The following is a 17,643-nucleotide window of genomic DNA, read 5'->3' on the forward strand; positions in this document are numbered from 1 at the left end:
GGGCACGCACACTGCGTTGCTAGGCAACGCGCCTTGAACAAAAGGAATATTCCATAGTTTTGAGAACTTCAGAGCATACAAAAGTCATTTTTTAGTTTACCTCTTAGTTTGGAGTAAATCTTTTGTAAAAGTAGATATTCACTTCGTTCTTTGAAAACAAACAAACAAACGAAAAACCTCCCTTTAAAGCTGTGCCTTTTAACAAACTAACAGAAAGAATGACCCCTGGGTCTGACTTCTTTTTATTAGGATGTGACAGGACTTAGCCTGCCCTGTGGGAAACAGGGCCTCTGGTTCCAGATAAGAAGCTGGCAGACTGCCAGGGCTGGGGCTATCTGGAGGACGTAATTCAGGCCCTACATTCTTTTCTCAGCACCCCTGCTCTCTCGCTTTTTTTTTTTAAAGACATTCTTGGAAGCTTTTGAATTTGCTTGCTTTGCAAAAATGTTAATCCGGTTGTGTTTCTTGACTATTTTTTTGCCTTGTGAGTTTTGGAGAACATTAAGTATAACAAAAGAGAAAGAAAACTTACGAAATATTTTGGAGCCTGTTCTAGTTTGCTAGCTGCTGGAATGTGATAATACCAGAAACCAGACGGCTTTTAAAAGGGGAATTTATGAAGTTGCAAGTTTACAGTTCTAACGCTTTGAAAATGTCCAAATTAAAGCAAAGCTATAGAAATGTCCAATCAAAGGCATCCAGGGAAAGATACCTTGATTCAAGAAGGCTGATGAGGTTCAGAGTTTCTCTCTCAACTGGAAAGGCACATGGCGAACATCACGACATCTGCTAGCTTTCTCTCTAGGCTACTTGCTTCATGAAGGTCCCCAGGAGCATTTTCCTTCTTCATCTTCAAAGGTCTCTGGTTGCGTGGACTCTCAAACTTTTTTCAAAAATGGTTCCCTCTTAAAGAGCTCCAGTAAACAATCCTACCTTGAATGGGTGGAGATATATTTCCATGGAAACCATTTAATCAAAAGTTGCCACCCATAATTGGGTAGGTCACATCTCCATGGATAATCAAAAAGCTCCCACCTATCAATATTGAATGAGGATTAAAGGACATGGCGTTTCTGGAGTACACCACAGATTTAAACCAGTACAGAACCCATTTCCGCTTTACAAATCAATGTTTTGCCTTCTAACACCTTAAGTCACATCTTCAGCTGATACATTGATAAAATGATTCCATCTGTCAACTCAAAGCTCTGAATGACTGAATGACCCATGCCAGCAAATTCACCCACACAGGGCATTTTAGTTTAAAAGAGAAGGCTTTGGGAAAAAATGCCTAAACTATCAAACCCCACTAGTCACTAGGGTTTTAGATCAGTGGGGTAGACAGTGGGATTCTGGGCCATTATGTGGCATCTCTCAGAGAATTCTCCAGTAGTTCTGTTTGATTGCTGTGACTCATATGAAGTTTATACTCCAACTCCTTCAGGCCTTTAGCTTTTAAGACCCTAAATTCAAAACAGCCATGGGGTAAAAAAGGGAATAATTGGGATAGAAAAACACACCCATAAACATATCGAAATATTATCCTATTGCAAACACATTTTGCATGAATTTTTCTGGAGAGAGACATTGAAGCTTTCATTAGAGTCTTAAGGGGATCCATGAACCCTACCAGTTTAAGAAGCATTTATATATATATAGAGAGAGAGATAGATATATAGATATAGATATAGATAGATAGATAGATATCTTTATATAAAATTCAGCAGAAAGTACTGCTTAACACCAAAAGAGTATAATACTTGTAGGACAATCAAGAGGGAAGGGCCCATATTACTACTCTGATTTGATAGTATTTTCTAGGAGTCTCAATCACTGAAATAGTTAGGATAAGAAAAATAAATAAGACAAATCCATTTAAATGTAGACATTGGTAGGCATATCTAAATAGAGTCTAAAGAGATATTAGTTTTAACTGTTAAGATAATTTAGTAAGGTAGCTGGTTATAAAATAAATACATAAAATCAATATACATACTGATAAAGATTTAGTGAATATAATTGTGGGAAATTCTATTTTCTATAGAAAAATAAAACCTCCTAGAAATAAAATTAATAAGAAATTTGCAAGAACTCTGAAGACAATGATAAAACTTTAATGAGAAACAATATATGAATTAAAAACATGAAGAGTAACGGTACCTTGTTCTTGGATGGTGTGCCAGTTTGAATCTGTGGACCCCAGAAAAGCCATGTCCTTTAATCCTCATTCGATATTGTTGGGTGGGAGCTTTTTGATTGTTCCCAGGGAGCTTTGACCCACCCAATTGTGGGTGGTAATTTTGATTAGATGGTTTCTATGGAGGTGTGTCTCCACCATTCAAGGTGGGGTTGTTTACTGGAGTCCTTTAAGAGGGAACCGTTTTAGAAAGAGCTATAGAGCCCATGCAGCCAGAGACCTTTGGAGATGAAGAAGGAAAATGCTCCTGGGGGAGTTTGATGAACCAAGAAGCCAGGAGAGAATGCTAGCAGATGCCACCATGTTAGCCATGTGCCTTTCCAGTTGAGAGAGAAACCCTAAACTTCAGCAGCCTTTCTTGAGTGAAGGTAACCTCTTGTTGGTGCCTTAGATTGGACATTTCTATAGCCTTGCTTTAGTTGGGACATTTTCATGGCCTTAGAACTGTAAACTTGCAACTTAATCAATTCCTCCTTTTAAAAGCCATTCTGTTTCCAGTACATTGCATTTCAACAGCTAGAACAAATGGGAAGACTAAATATTGTGAAAGCATCAATCATTCCCCCAACTAATCTATAAGTGATTTAAACTGAAGTCCTAGTGGGTTTTCCTAATTGACCCAGCAGATGAGCATGGCTCAGCCTTGTGGTTCTGGAGCCCAGTGGGTCTGGCACTGGCCATCACTCTTCCTTTCTAGTAGGCCTCTCTCTGCTCTATTAGTAAACGGATTTGCCCTTTCTAAAAATATGTAGACTGAGGTTGTGTGACTATTATCAGTCAGTGTCCACTCAGGAAAACAAAAAACCACTCTAGTATTTCAAACAGAAGGAATTCAATACAGGGAATTCATTATAAAAGTGTTGAAAAAGCTGGAAGAGCTAAAATATGGAGGGGATTGGTGGAGCAAAGAAGAAAAGGTTGCTATCCAGAGAGAGGAAGCCGCACATGGCCCTAAACTGAGGGACCATGGGTAGTACTTGCTGCAGTCTCTTGGAGGTGCTGTTGACCCATTGATGAGGTGCTCCTTGACCACAGTTGCAAATCCTGATAGAGGATCGTAATCTCCCCAGCCCCTTCATTCTAACACCTTCTAACCAATGACTGCCACTAGTGTGAGCCAGAAACAGGAAGCATCTCTCTCCCTCCTATTTTCTGCTCTCCTGCCAGGGCCTCCTGTTGGCAGAAGCCAATGGGAAGCCAGCTCTCTGGCAAGGGGCAAAATAAAGAGGGTGTGTGTCAGACCGAGGGACTCACGTAGTAACTGGTACAATGACCCAAACCTCAGAAGTGGACTTCTAAGATGTTAAAATTCAGGGTCATTGCCACACTGGACAATTGCATGACCCTCTCTAATAAGTTACATCAGCTCAAGCCCAGCTCTCTGTCTGGGGGGTTTTGAAGCCTTGTTACCAGCCTGGCCATGGAAATTAAGAAATCAAACAGAAGCAGTGTTCTAATTCACTAAACTCTCTAAGTTCCTGGAGCACCTGGATACATCTATTTCTCCTTTGCAGTCCCTGGGACGGTGCCTGGCATAAGACACTTTTTCATTATCTTCAGTTTTGTTTTACTGCTCGCTATGTGTGTCCTTATTCAATTCAATTAATATAATCAAAGTTAGCATAGAGGTTTAGAGCCAGACTCTTCTGAGGGATTTTTCTGACTTGCTGGTGAATAGACAGACTGAAGATGTCCAGGGCTGTCTGGTAAACTGAGTCTTAGAAACACTGGCATCTTGATTTTCTAGTTTCCTTAGCCAATTGGTTGTTTCTTGACTGGGGTTGGACTTTTTCCATTCCCACCTCTATTTCTGTTTTCTACTTTTCAGAGACAGCCTTTCATTCTCTTAGATTTTAGAAATAACAGCTAGTCAATCTGTCTGCAACCATGTCAACAGTGGCATGACTTTTTTTTCTTTACCAAAAATATTGATTTGAAGTGAGAAAAGAAATCACACACACATGAAAAACCCTCAAGTTTTAAAAAGCAGATAAATGCCACAAACATCACAAAATCCACCCAAATAGGATTTATAAAAATTGCTGTCTGCATAACTGCTAGAGTGCTGGGTTGTTTTCCCCCTACATTTTTGCCTGCATAAACTTTAATCACATCTTCAGATGGCAATGGCTTTATAATATCATTTTCTATGGAGAGAACAGAAAAATAATCCAGTCATTTCCGCTAGCCTATCGATCAACTTTTATCATCAACAACTGGGATGCATAAAACATAACTTCCCACACAGGTATACTCGCTACTTGTAGATCTGCTACAGGTCCAGCCAAAAATAAAAAGTTAAAAAAAAACCCACAAAGGAATTCTGAATAATTCTATTATAGTGGTAGGATTTTTTAAATATTGCTTTTTCACAGGAGATCCAGGAACCTGTCTTTGAAGAAGCCCTACATCTGCTTTTCTCTCTTTTGTGAATCTCGTCTCCTTAGATGAGACTTGAAGCAGTTCTCCGTCGATTGCCAACCTTTGATATAATAGAGAAATACAGAAATCAATGAGAAGTCCTTTGTTGCTGTATTCTTTTTACAAAAATTAGGGGCATGTGCCAGGTAAAACAAGGTATATTTTACCGCCTAATAAACATTAAAACAATTCTTATCTAAAATGCAGACTTTCAAAACACAATCCCACAGCCCTTCCCAACATGAAAAAGTTAGAATGGAATTTGACTTACACCCTAAACGAAGGTTTTAATTTGTTCTAAGCATGTAACCAGCGTGAACTGAACCTTGTTCATTCCTGACAAGTCGGTTCCAGAGGCCATGGAGAGGAGTGAGTCCTTCTGTAGGAGAGGAAAAGTGGGTGAGGCTGAGAGTTTTGTCCCAAGGATGCGACCTCCCTGAACTTTGACTTGGACCCTGTCCCTGCAGTAGCTGGAGGACTTTCTGCAAACACTTTCACCCCTGGGTGGCCTCGTCAGTGGCTTCTGGACTACACATGGGCTTCTGTCGGTGCAGGTCAAATGTGTCACTTCTTTGGTCTCTGTTGTGCAGCGCTGTCTTTGGGCAAAGAGTTAGGAGAGAAGGCAAGGAGTTAAAGGCCTTACAACCTCACCCAACACAATAAACGCAGGTGCACCTGATGTTCTTTAGTAGCCCCCAGGTTCATCGTCACCTGAGAAGGCTTTGTAAAAGTCCACATCTGAGCAAAGAAAGGCCTGGCACTTTCTGTGCCCCAAGTATGTCCAAGGACGTTCTGAGACCATGGTGCCCAGGCTAACAGCAGTCAAATCTTCCGATGGTACAATAGCTAATTATGATCAAATCAGCCTCATCCTCACCAAGAGGAAATGGTTGAGACTGTAATTAGCTCCATTTTCCAGACATGGAAACTGAGACCTAGAGACATAAGGTTTTGTTCAAGGCCACACCTGTGCCTGAGGCTTCCACACCCTCATTTATTTCTTCCCTCTGGCTATAACCATAATCGTTACTCTTATAGCAAACCATGAAATATTCAGGATATGAGCTCCTTTTGCCTGTCAGTACTTTCTATTTGTTTTATCCACCTTTTGATGAAATCTCAGTTTTTCTTGTCCACATTCCACAGTTCAGTTATTCAAAGATTCGTATGATATCCATTCTCTCATTTCTTATACCCAGTGTAAATTCAGCCATTTCTAGCTTTGCTATGAAAGGAAAGCTATAATGGTGAATCTTTGCCCTTCCGTCTCCCAATAAAGCATAAGCACAGATGCACACATGCACACACACACTCACACACTCAGAGAGAGACAATGTAGGATCTAGAAAGCATTCAACCCTGAATCAAATGTATAGGTGCAGTCACTGCGTGTTCTCTTGGTCTTAGACTGTTTAAGGAAACATGTGTCCACCTGATCAGGGTTGTGTTTCCACAAGGTGTCAGTTAGATTTAAATAAATGCTACCCTGTCTCAAGTATAGCACGTGATTTTTCCATAGTTTGGTGAAGCTATTTTGAAGAACTGTGTGAGATCTAACTATAGAATTTAAGAAAATCTTCGTTAATTAATCTTTTTATTTTGAAATAATTATAGGTTCAGAAGAAGTTGCAAATATGGAACAGAGTTTCTTGAATCCTTTTCCTAGCTTTGGTGACGTGTATTATATGACTATGGTACAAAATCAAAGCCAAGAAATTGATATTGTTATTGTAAACTAGACGACAGACCTTATTCACTTGCCACCATTTCTTAATTGGCATTCTTTTATGTGCATATGCATGGGTGTGAATGGTTCTATGCAATTTAATCCCATGCATAGATTTGCATAACAACCATCATCAGTTAGCAGAACTGTTTCATTACCACAGAGGAACTCTTCTACCTTTTTTATAGTCTCATCCACCCTCTATCCCTGACCACTGGCTACCACTAACCTGTACTCCATCTCTAGATGTTATCATTTTGAGGATGTTAAATATAGGAACTCATAGACTAAATAACCCTTTCAGATTGGATTTTTTCCACTAAGCATAGTGTTCTGAAGATCCATCCAAGCTGTTATGTGCATCAGTTGCGTGTTCCCTTCCATTGCTGAGTAGTATTCCATTGTATGGCCATACGAGAGGTATTTTTTTTAACCGTTCACCCTACGAAGGACATTTGGATTGCTTCCACTTTGGGCTATTATGAATAAAGCTGTTGAGAACAGGTGTTTGTGTGAAAATAAGTTTTAATTTCAATGCAGGGCTGTATGGTTATCACATTTAGTTTCAAAAGGAACTACCAAACTATTTTTCAGAGTGGCTGTAAAATACATTTCCACTAGCAATGTATGGGTGATCCAATTTCTCCACATCCTTGCCAACATTTGACATTATCGCCATCTTTATTTTAACCATTCTAATAAGTGTGTAGTGATGTCTCATTGTGATATAAATTTGCATTTCCCTAATGGCTAATGATGTCAAACATTTTTTCATGTCCTTATTTGCCTTCTGTATCTCCTCTTTGGTTAAAACTTTGTTCACATCTTTTGCCCATTTCAAAAAGGATTTTGTTTTGTTTTGTTGTTTTTCTTATTGTTGTTGTTTTTACTATTGAGCTCTGAGAGTTCTTTATATATTCTAGATACAAATCCTTTGTCAGATACGTGTTCTGCAAATATTTCACCCCCATTGCGGCTTGTCTTTTTAGCCTCTTGATACCTTTACAAAGCAGAAGGTTTTATTTTGAAAAGGTCCAATTTATTGATTGTTAAATTTATGAACTATGGTTTGGGCATCAAGTCTAAGAACTCTTTACCTAGCCCTGGATCCCAAAGATTTTGTCCTTGATTTTCTTAAAGCTTTATAGATTTGTGTTTTACATTTAAATCTACGATTCATTTTTAGTTAATTTTTGTATAAGGCATGTGGCTTAGGTTGAGGTTCTTTTTTAAAATTTTTTGCCTATGTCTGTTCAATTATTCTGGCAACATTTATTAAAAAGGTTATCCTCCACTGAATTGCTTTAGCACATTTGTCAAGAATCAGTTGAATACACAAATATGTGATGATATTGTGAGCCATTATATACTTTGGATGGAGAATATAGTGCATGAAGATATCTCAAAGATATTTTTTTTAAAAGTATCAGTTGGTGAATACACAATTAAGTGATGATAATGTGAACCATTGGTTGTGCACTTTGGATGGACTGTATCTTAATAAAAATTATCTCAGTAAAAATACATTTAGAAAAATGAATCAGTTGGGCATATTTCTGTGAATTCTCTGTTGTGCTCCATTGATTCATGTGTTTATCCCTCGGACAAGACCACACAATTTTAGTGATTGTAGCTCAATGGTATGCCTTAATATGATGTAGAATTCTTCTCCCATTTTACTCTTCTTTTTCAAGAATATTTAAGCTTTTCTAACACTGTGCCTTTTCATACGAACTTTAAAATGTTTCATATAAACTTTAAAATGTTAAAAAAAAAAATCCTTTCTGGGATTTTGATAGAAATTGCATTAAACCTATAGAGCAATTTGGAGGGAACTGACATCTTTACTATGTTGAGTCTTCCTTTGCATGAACACAGTATGTCTCCATTTGTTTAGATTTAGATTTACTTTAATTTCTTTCATCAGCATTTGGTAGTTTCACTACATAGATCCAGGACATATTTTGTTAGATTTATGATTAAATTGTTCTGTTTCTTCCATGATCATAAATGGTACTGTGTTGTTAATTTTGGTGTCCATATGTTTGTTGCTAGTATATAAAAATACAAGTAACTTTTGATTGTTGATTTTATATCCTGAAATCTTTTTGCTCTCACTTATTCTAGGAGGTTTTTTTCTAGATTCCCTGGGATTTTCTGCATAGACTTTCACACTGTCTGAAAATAAGAACTCTTTTATTTCTTCCTTTTTGATTTATATGCTTTTAATTTCTTTCCCTTGCCTTATTAGAGTGGCTAAGACTTCCAGTACTATATTAAGTAAGAGTGCTAACAGTGGGAATCCTTGCCTTGTTCCAGATCTTAAGAAAAAATTCAGTCTTTCACCATTAAGTATGATGTTAGGTGTATGTTTTTTGTAAATGCTCTTGATCAAGTTTAGGTAGTTCTCCTTCTATTCCTAGTTTGCTGAGTTTTTAATATATAAAGATGTTGAAATTTTTCAAATGTTTTTTATGCATCAATTTATATAATCAAGTGATTTTTCTTCTGTTTATATGGTAGATTACACTGACTGATTTTCAAGTATTGATCTGCCTTGCACAACTGCATACATTGGTCATGGTGTATTATTCTTTTTATACATTTCTTGGTTTGATTTGCTAATATTTTGTTGAGGACTTTTGCATCTAAGTTTATGAAATATATTGGTCTGCAGTTTTTTCCTTTTTTGTACTGCCTTTGTCTGAGTTGAGCATTAGAGTAATACTGGCCTCGTAAAATGAGATCGAAATTTTTCCCTCTGTTTTGATTTTCTGGAAGATATTGTGTAGAATCAATGCAATTTTTTATTTAAATGTTTGGTAAAATCTCCAGTAAAACCATCTGGACCTGGAGATTGCTCTTAGAAGCTTTCAAATTATGAGTTCAATCTCATTAATAGTATTAGGTCTACTTAAATTATCTATTTCATATGGGTTTCACTTTGATAATTTGTAGTTCTCAATGATTGACCCATTTCATCTAAGATGTTAAATACATTTGTAAAGAGTTGCCTGTTTAGAAAAAGAAATAGCAAGACAACAGAAAAAGAAATAAAATGATAATATAGAGAAAAAAATAAAAATAAAAAATACAAAAAATATATATTAAAAAACAGAACAAACAAACAAGCAAAAACTTGCTATTTCTTTTTCTAAATCAATGCAAATGTACTAAGAAATGATGATCATACATCTATGTGATGATATTAAGAATTACTGATTGCATATGTAGAATGGAATGATTTCTAAATGTTGTGTTAATTTTTTTTAATTAATAATAATAATTTAAAAAAAGGCTAACAACCAAGAGTACTTAAAGCAGTGGTCCAGAAAAAAAAAAAAAAAGAGTTGCCTGTAGTAGTCCCTAATATTCATTTAACGAGTACAGGACCTGTAGTCATAATCCTCTTCTTCATTTCTAATATTTGCAATTAGTGTCTTCTCTCCTTTTATGTCTGCCAGTCTTTTCTAGAAGTTTATCAATTTTATTGATATTTTCGAAGAACCAGCTTTTTGCTTCATTGATTTTCTCTATTGTTTTTGTATTTTTGGTTTCTTTGGTTTGTGCTTTTTTTCCTTCTTTCTGCTTGCTTGTATTTATTTTGTTCTTTTTTTTCTATTTTCTTGAGATAGGAGCTTAAATTTATTGCTTGGGAACTTTTTGTTTTCTCATGTAAGCATTTAGCACTATAAATTTTCCTTTGAGGATTGCTTTAGTTGCATCTCGCACATTTTTTTGGGGGGGGGGGGTGGTGGTGCATGGTCTGGGAATCCAACCTGGGTCTAAGGCAAGCATTCTACCACTGAACCATCCATGCACCCACATCTCACATTTTGATACATTGTATTATCATTTTCATTCAGTTCTGTGCAGTTTAAATTTCCTTTGAGACCTCCTCTTTGAACCATGGTGTGCTGGTTTGAATCTGTTATGTACCCCAGATAAAACCATGTTCTCTTAATCCAATCTTGTGGGGGTAGACCTGTTGTTGGGTGGGACCTTTCGATTGGGATATTTCCATGAGAAGAGATCCTGCCCATTCAAAGTGGGTCTTAATCCACTTATAGAGTCCTTTAGGAGCAGAGGCTTTAGAGACAGTAAAAAAAAAAAAGCTCTGGGAGATGTTCAGCTAGGAGATGAAATCCAGAGCTTGCCCCAGAGAAGCTAAGAGAGGATCCACAGATGCTTAGAATGAGAAACACCATGGAGATGCTAAAAGAAGGCCCACAGGACACACAGAGAAAGCCACTGGAATCAGAAGCTGAAAGCAATAAACTGGGAGCAAGGAACAGCAGATGCCAGCCATGTGGCTTCCCAACTGGCAGAAGTGTTCCAGAAGCTGGCAGACTTTCTTCAGAGTCCAGGTATCGTCTTGTTGATACCTTAATTCAGACATTTTCATGGCCTTAGAACTGTAAATTGGTAACCTAATAAATCCCTTTTGAAAAAGCCAATCCATTTTTGGTATACTGCCTTCCAGCAGCTTTAGCAAACCGAAACACATGGGTTATTTAGAAGTGTGTTAATTTCCAAATGCTTGAAGATTTTCCTGGTAGGTTTCTGTTATTGATATCTAGTTCAATTCCGTTTTGGTCAGAGAACATACTCTATATAATTATAGTACCTTTAAATTTGTTGAAATTTGTTTTCTTATCCAGGATAATAAATATATCTTATAATTAAATGTTGCATGGTTTTTAAAAAGAATGTGTATTATGCTGCTGTTGGGTGGCATGTTCTAAAAAAAGTCCATTAGATCCTGGTTAGTTGGTTGGTCGTTCAGTTCTTCTGTATCTTTGCTGATTTTCTGTTGAGTAGTTCTATCAGTTTCTGAGAAAGGGACATTGATGTCCCCACCCATATTGTGTATTTGTCTATTCTTTTCTCAGCTCTACTGGTTTTTACTTCTTTTACTTCGATGCTCTATTGTTTGATGCTCTATCATCTTACCCAAGAATGGGGACATTCTTGATGGATTGACCCTTTTATCATTATGTAATACCCTCTTGTCCCTGGTAATTTTCTTTGCTCTGATGTCTATTCTGTATGATATAAACATAGCCACTCCTGTTTTCCTCATCCTTTTATGTTCAATCACCTATTTCATTACAATGAATTTTGGGGGGCATTGTATAGATGGGCCATTTTTTTTTAGTCACTCTGGTCTGATTTGTCCGTGTGCTACTCAGAGGCTACTCTGAAAATCTGGTGGTATTCCACACTGGTTCTGTGTAATCCTTTCGACGTGTTGATTCGTGTCAGTTCCATGTGTGGATTAGTCAGTTGCGTGCCATGGAATTTCTACGCATGGTTAAAGAATGTCTTTCTACAGCTCCCTTCTCTCCAAAATCATCTTCCCACTCTCTGGTTGGGGTGGGGATAGAAGTTCAGGTTCCCCATGCCATCTCGGTGACACTGTGCTAGCAGGGAAGTTGAATGCTGGCTGTCATGGACCACCTGCTGCCACTGGGTGGGGACACTCCTAGTCCACCATCTGCTGGTGTCACCAACAGAAAAGCAAAGCATCTCTCCAAGCTGCCTGCTCCTCTGGGAAGGAGGTGGGAGTCTAGACTCTCCACTGAACTACAGGGGTGTTTCGCTGGGGTAAGATGATATGTCTGTGGTGTTTCACTGGGGTAAGATAGATATTATTCAAAAGGATTTCTGTCCTATTGGGCTGCCCCTTTCCCTGTCTTTTGGCTAGAGGAAGCAGATTTTTCTTAGAGGTTTTTTTGGTCTGAGCCTGAATGTGGGTTGCCAGTTTCTCCAGCACCCAGTCCAGTACACATCAGAGATTAAAAAAAAAAAAGAAGAGGAAGAAGAAGAAAGAAAGAAAGAAAACTCAGGGAACTCACTGCCATGCTGTTCTTCTGGTTGTGAGGTCCCTAGCCAGTCTGTTTTCCTCTTTCCACCTTTCCAAATCCCCTTATGCTTGCTGCGAATTATTTCCAGGGCTTTTTGTTGTACTAAGCAGAAAGGAGTAGAAAGTAGTGAGCCCATATAACCTTGTCTAGAACCAGAAGGCTGGCTGCTTTTTGATGCCAGATGTTTGTCCCCTTTTGCTTTACATACACACACACACACACACACATATATATTTAGAATATCAGAGTAAATGAATGCTTCTTTTATTTTCAAACACAAAACTATCCCATAACATGCTTATTAAAATGTGATAATTAGGTTAAGAGAGAAAATTTTATTTTAACTAAAAGTATATTGCAATTTCCCAGCAAGAGAAATACTTGCAGATTTGCATTTTAAATATTGTAGTCTTTAAAGGGGAAAGGTTTGTCAGGTCTTTTTAAAAAAAAAATTGTAATATTGCAATGAGACATTCAGCCTCTCACAAAGGCAAGTTTCTCTGTGGGCACCATCACCTTGATGCAAGGCCTACCTTGCTCTTCCTTAACTGTGACAAATGGCACTACACAGAGGCCTCCAAGTGATTGCTTTTAGCTGCCACAAATCAACCTCTCAGTGTTCCATCCTCGCAGAGAAGCAGACCTGAGAGTCAAGTCTTCCACCCAGTGGGATGATAGAGAGGAATGAAAGAGGCACACACAGCCCCGTATCTTAAGCCCATGCATCATTTATCCACAAACACCTCAACTATAAATGATAATGCACTTACAACTTGCTTGTAGTAATTCCAAGAATCCAGCTAGACTGTGTCTCTGGTCTCCCTGGGTCTTTGCTGGTCCTCACAGGTCTTTTCCACTCTTGGGTATCCCAGGTGGGCCACTCCCAGGGTGCCCTCATACTGTAGGTGGGGTACCCCAAGGAGGAGGTCTTTAGATGGCCTTTGCCCCTTCCAATGCAACAGATGGAAGTGCCCACTGTGGGGTAGGGGGCACCTGGCAGGCCCAGTATGGAGAACTCAGTTTATCCAATAAATTTTAGAGCCCCTCCCTGCCTAGAAGGTTATAGTGTCTTCATTTGCCAGAGCTGCTACCACAAAAACCACAAGTTGGTTTTGGCTTAAATAACAGGAATTTATTGGCTCACCGTTTTGAGGCTAAAAGAAGTCTAAACTTAAGGCATCGGCAAGGCAATGCTTTCTTCCCTAAGTCTGTAGAGCTCTGGTGCTGGCTGCTGGCCATCCTTGGGGGTCCTTGGCTTATCTCTGTCTCCCATCACATGGCAATGTCTTCTTCTTTTTCACTTCTGTGACTTTCAGGTTCTCTGTATAAGGTTCTCTAATAATATGGATTAAAACCCACTCTACTTGAGTTGGCCACAACTGAACTAAAAATACTATTTTTAATTGTCCTGTTTACAGTGGGTTCACACCCACAGGAACATGGATCGTGGTACATGCTTCAACCTACCACATTCTGTCACCATGTGGTGTTGGCTTTGGCAGGGCACTGGGCCAGGCCTCTGTCCCCTGTTCTCCTAGAGTAGTCCGGGGACCCCTTCCTGGGACAGATGCACACAGACTCTTCTAGAGCTGTTGAGGCACAGCCCTGCAACTCACAGCAGGTCTCTCAGCCACCCCACCTGTTTGGGCCCTCCAATGGGAGATCTGGCCTCATCCACACACACTCTGGAGTTCTGAGATGTCGGGCAGGGAGGGCACCCTGTACATGGAAGAGACACAAGAGGAACTCACCGTCTTGCCTACAGAGAAGCCAAAAGCACTACCCAGCCGTGATCCACAGCAACAGACCCTATAGGGTGGAAAGGCGTGTGAAGTGCAAGTTCAGGGCTATGCTGTCATGCACCCTTACTGAGTCTGGTCATCTGAGACTGACCCTTTGAGTCTTGGCCAAGCCCTTTGACCGATGTAGTGAGGAATCAAAAAAGAAAAGCCTCTATCAGATCACATTTGATTTGTGGGCTTTAATTGAAGCTCTCTCCTCTAAAGTCAGGGTGGAGCTGCCACTGCTGACTTAAGGAAAAGATTTTCCCAAAATATTGACTGGTGTTATCAACAACAAGATGTTGTCAACACTAATTTGATCATGTACCCCAATGAAAGACATGCTCTTCGTTTTAATCTGCATTCCTGTGGATGTGACCCCTTTGTAAATAGTATCTTTAAATATGTTCAGGCTAGTCAGGGTATGAATGGGATCTTCAAAAGTACTATGTAGATGTGGCCAAATTGAATAAGGATGGGCTTTAATCCACGTAACTGGAGACTTATTGAGAGAAGATTTGGATACAGCAGAGACAGCTATGGGAATAAGGCATAAATCAGCAGAAACCGTAAGAGTAGATCAGAGGAGAGAGGGAGATTGCCATGTAACAGAAGATTGCCAGTACACTACAGACTTCGGGGAGAAAGCATGGTCTCATCAACACCTTGATTATAGACTTCTAGCCTCCAAAATCTTGATACAATAAATATTTTTTCCTTAAGCCAACTTATTGTGTGGTGCTCTCATAGCAGCCCTGGTAAACTAAGGCAAAGGATCTCTTGGCCAACTTCCTTTTGTATTCTGACAAGGCAAGGCTGTGCTGGAAGAAAAATGCCTCCAAAACATAAATCCACTGGACACCAAATATCTTATGTTCTATTATGTGCAGGACTCTGCTGCATAGCAGTTGGAGATTCAGACATGGAGAAAGAAGAGCTACTCCTTACCTGAAGAAGAGAAAAAAAACAAAAATCCTAACTCGTATTAAAGCAGGCCCTTCATGGGAGTTGACCGCAATCCCTGCCCATGCCTTGCTCACCAAGATTAAAACTCCCACAATAATATAGAAAGCAATCTCACCATCTGCGGTAGTTTGGATGATTTTTTCAGTAGATTTTGGCTCCCCTGCCCCTTTGACTGTGGGTGGTGTGTGCTTCCCCACCCGTTAAAGTTACTTTGGTCAATGAAATGTTAGCAGGCGAGCTGTGAGCAAAGGCAGGCCTTGAATGTACGTGTGCAGGATTTGTTCTCTCTCTCTCAACCTTAAAAACTGTTTCACTGAAATAAGACACACATGCAGAAAAATGTATAAATCACAAGTGCACGGTTCATGGCCTCATCACCAAGTAAACACTAGAAGATAAGAACTGCTTCTGTAGCAACATTGGCCTTGCAGATGCCAAAACTGAATGCTGTGTTTCAAACACAACTGATTCATATCTCCCAAAGTTCATAAATATCTAAGAATTCTGATATGCCAGATTCCATGGTGTCTAACTGAAGACTCTCTCCTAGCCAGTTTGTAAAATAGGATATGTGTGTTTTAAGCCTTATATGTACTTATGAACTCATTCTACCGAATCCATAGGTTTCGGTTTGCTAAATCTGCTGGAAGACAGAAAAAGGTTGACTTTTAAAATGGGGATTTATTAACTTACAAATTTACAGTTCTAGAGTCATGAGAACATCCGAATTAAGGTTTCAAGACAATACGTTCTCTGAAGAAAGGCTGCCGGTATCTGGGACATCGCTGTCACATGGGAAGGAACATGGCTGGCGTCTGCTGGTCTTTCTGTGCTGGGTTTTTTGCTTTCAGCTTCTGGCTTTAGTGGCTTCGTTTTGGAGCTTCTGTGTGTCCTTTCTTAGTTTCTCCAGGGCTTTCTCTGTGAGTGTCTCTTAATTTCATTTCTTATGAAGGACTCCAGAGTGAGGTTTAAGAATCACCTTGAATGGGGTGGGTCACAACTCAATTGAAATACCCTAATCAAAAGATCCTACCCACAAAAGTGCTGCCCCCACAGGAATGGATTAAAAGAACAAGATTTTCTGGGGTACACAACAGCTTCAAATGACTACATCACTGTATAGGCTTCAATTATTGATTAGTAGAGCTACAGCGAACTGACTTTTTAACATGTAAAAACTCTTAACACTTTCCTTCAAAGAGCCACTCAGTGACTTTCCACGGTGGTGTGTTATACTCTTGCCTGGAACATAACTAAATCCAGTATTTTTGTTTCAATCCCTGTCATGCTCATTGAATTTTCCTTCACAACCTGGAGGCTCCAGTGAGATTGTCTTGGAGATTTTCCTTGTCTGGATCAGTGGACAGCCAAACCTGAGGAGTGTGGCTCAAGTGGACCTTGGAACCCATGCTCTGGGGATCGTCTCCTGCTGGCGAGCCACTTAACAGCAAAAAAGCATCCCTTTCTCTCTTGCTGAGATATGATTGGCATCCTGGTCAGCAGTATCTGATGCATGTCACAACCAGCATGAGATGTTGTTTGTTGCTAAAGTTTGTTGATTGAGCTTTCAACCTCAATTTGTAATCTAGCTATCTGTTGGAAGAAATATTTATTATTGGATCTGATACCAAAGAGTTAATGAGCTACTGGACGTCTGGTCCAAACTCGATCTGCAGAGTAATCTGAAATTACTGAAGAATTGAGGTGTCTATGGTACCTATACCATAGGCCTCCCTGATCTTCATCAACTGATAAGGTTTCTTGTCATAACTTTGGAAGGAGAAACATGGCTATGTAAGGCAAGATGGAATCAGAAGGACTTGCTCACAAGACTCATACTACAGAAAGCCTAAAGTGTGCTAAAGGAATGGATAGAAAGCTCCTCTACACATCGGACTACATGTTAGACTCTCCTGGTGTTTGTTTGCTAATGTTGCCAGAATGCAATATAGCAGGAAAGGATTGGCTTTTATAAAGGGGTTTTATAAGAGTTACAAATTTACAGTTCTAAGACTGTGAAAATGTCCAAAGTAAGGCATCTAGAGAACGATACCTTGACTTTGAAGAAAGGCTGTCAGCATCTGCAGGACCTCTGTCAGCTGGGAAGGTACGTGGCTGGAATCTGCTGGTCCTTGTTCCTAGTTCCATGGCCTTCAGCATCTGATTCCACTGCTTTTCCTCTAAGCATCTGTGTCCTCACTTAGCTTCTCCAGGGCAAACTAGGATTTCATCTCTTAACTTAGTATCCCCAAACGTCCGTGTCACTTGCTTTCATCTCTCTGCTCTCTGTGTTGGCTCTGAGCTCTCTCTATGTTTTCTGCCTTTTATTCTCCTCATTCAGGGCTCCAGTAAAAGGATTAAGACCCACCTTGAATTGGGTGGGTCACATCTCCATGTAAACAAGCCTAAGCAAAAGGTGCCACCCAATAATACTTCTGCCCCCACAAGACTGGATTAGAAGAACATGGCTTTTCTGGGGTACATAACAGTTTTAAACCAACATACTAGGTTAAAATAGATTGGAACAAATTTTAAAAATCACTAGCATAAAAAGTAAGGATTCATGGGAGGCTTCAAATATTGGTTAAACATTTATGCAAGAGTAAGGTATAGACTTATGGGTTGCAGTAAAAGCAATGCTTAGAAGGAAATTTTTAACTGTCAGTACCAACATTTTTTAAAAAA

The 17,643-nt window shown here is 39.3% G+C and overlaps 1 long non-coding RNA gene across 2 annotated transcripts in view; it reads right to left on the bottom strand.

Moving 5' to 3' along the window:
* Positions 1 to 3,743: 3,743 nt before the first annotated feature.
* Positions 3,744 to 17,643, bottom strand: part of LOC143651636 (uncharacterized) — a 44,828-nt gene continuing 30,928 nt past the window's right edge. For both annotated transcript variants that reach the window (XR_013160083.1, XR_013160082.1), the window contains exons 2-3: positions 4,890 to 4,997; positions 3,744 to 4,679 (exon numbers count right to left, since the gene is read on the bottom strand). This is a non-coding gene — a long non-coding RNA (uncharacterized LOC143651636). The remainder of the gene's footprint in view (positions 4,680 to 4,889; positions 4,998 to 17,643) is intronic.

The sequence above is a fragment of the Tamandua tetradactyla genome, chromosome 12, assembly GCF_023851605.1.
Source record: "Tamandua tetradactyla isolate mTamTet1 chromosome 12, mTamTet1.pri, whole genome shotgun sequence".
NCBI lineage: Eukaryota > Metazoa > Chordata > Mammalia > Pilosa > Myrmecophagidae > Tamandua > Tamandua tetradactyla.